The 1,604-nt window shown below is 44.4% G+C and overlaps 1 non-coding gene across 1 annotated transcript; it reads right to left on the bottom strand.

Annotated features, from left to right (window-relative positions):
* Positions 1–1,086: 1,086 nt before the first annotated feature.
* Positions 1,087–1,168, bottom strand: trnas-gcu (transfer RNA serine (anticodon GCU)). The gene has a single exon. It is a non-coding gene; the product is annotated as a tRNA-Ser (tRNA).
* Positions 1,169–1,604: the final 436 nt, after the last annotated feature.

Genomic DNA, 1,604 nt, shown 5'->3' with positions numbered 1-1,604 from the left:
GAAGCTCAACACCATCCAGGACAAAGCAGCGCACTTGATTGGCACCTAACCCACCACCTTAAACATTCAATCCCTCCACAGCCAGTAAACAGTGGCTGCAGTGTGTACCATCTCCATATACACTGCAGCAGCTCGCCAAATATCCTTCAACAGCACCTTCCAAACTCGTGACCACTACCAACTCGAAGGACAAGGGCAGCAGATGCATGGGAACTCACTACCTGCAGGTTCCCCTCCAAGTCACTCACCATCCTGACTTGGAACGATATCGCCATTTCTTCACTGTTGTTGGGTCACAATCCTGGAACTCCCTCCCCAATAGCACTGTGGGTGTTCCTGCACCAATTGGACTGCATCAGTTCAAGAAGGCAGCTCTCCACCACCTTCTCAACGGCAATAGGAATGGGTAATAAATGCTAGCCTTATCAGCGATACTCACACCCAAGAATGAATAAAAACCAAATCACTCTCCACAGATTCCCCACAATCTGGGCTTGGACATTTACTTCAGGAGCACAGAGCTTTATATCACTGCAACATGAGTTCCAATCTTCATATTCTGTTCACTTTTCACATTATTTTCTACCAGTCCACTAGCTTTTATTAATTCAGTATTCGGGTCTCTGCTCCTCCGCCGTTTCTAACATCTCACCTCTAACAAAAAAACACTCTGATCTATCGTAGGTAGTGGATGACCCCTCATTTTAAACTCCATCTGCCAAAGCATTGCTCACTCACTTAATCTATCAAGAAGATTTGAAAATACATTTCTTGCCAAAGGATCATTTTCTGCATCTGCTCCCTCGCCATTTGCTTTTCCCATTTGTCTTTCACTTGGTGCAAATCCAGAGAAAGTAAAGATGGAAGGAAGGAGGGGAGGAAAAATCCTGCTCCGTTTCGTGATCCCTATTTGATCTTCATTCCAGTGCAGTTTGGGTGAAGAATTCCAAATGTCTGTCTCAATTTTAATAAAGTATAACCAATTCTGGAATCACTGTCTGGACATGGACAAGAACAGGTTTCGAGGCTGACTTTACACATAAACTCCCCCAACATAAACAATAAACTAAACAGTTCATAAACTAGCGACAAGAATGGGATTCGAACCCACGTGTGCAGAGCACAATGGATTAGCAGTCCATCACCTTAACCTCTCGGCCACCTTGCCCGTTGCATCGGAAACGTTGTCACCTTCAGCACAGTTTCTGGCTGTGGGTATCTTCTGTCAGGAAATGAAGTTGGGAATGGAGCGGTGTGAAACATTTCCAGACCATGTCCAACACGTTTCTACTCAGTGTGAAAACCCACCACGGAAAGACTGGAACATACAATCATTTCATCACATCATGATTAACATCACTCAGACACCTGAACCATTAGGTCACTGACGAAGTCACGATGACCGAATTTCTCATGAAATGACAACTGAACTAACTGTCTGGAAGAATTGCTTTAACTCCACATGATCAGAGAGACACAGCCTCAGGCCGACTTGTCGGGTGGGGTAAACAGATATCACTGCTTCTGATCTTCACCAGAACAGAGAGTGAGATGTAACATTGATCATCAAACAGACTGTGAGAGAATACAACAGAATAAAACAC

The sequence above is a fragment of the Heterodontus francisci genome, unplaced genomic scaffold (genome assembly GCF_036365525.1).
Source record: "Heterodontus francisci isolate sHetFra1 unplaced genomic scaffold, sHetFra1.hap1 HAP1_SCAFFOLD_278, whole genome shotgun sequence".
Classification (NCBI taxonomy): Eukaryota; Metazoa; Chordata; class Chondrichthyes; order Heterodontiformes; family Heterodontidae; genus Heterodontus; species Heterodontus francisci.
Note: the sequence above shows the minus strand (reverse complement) of the source record. Positions and strands in the feature narration are given on the sequence as shown.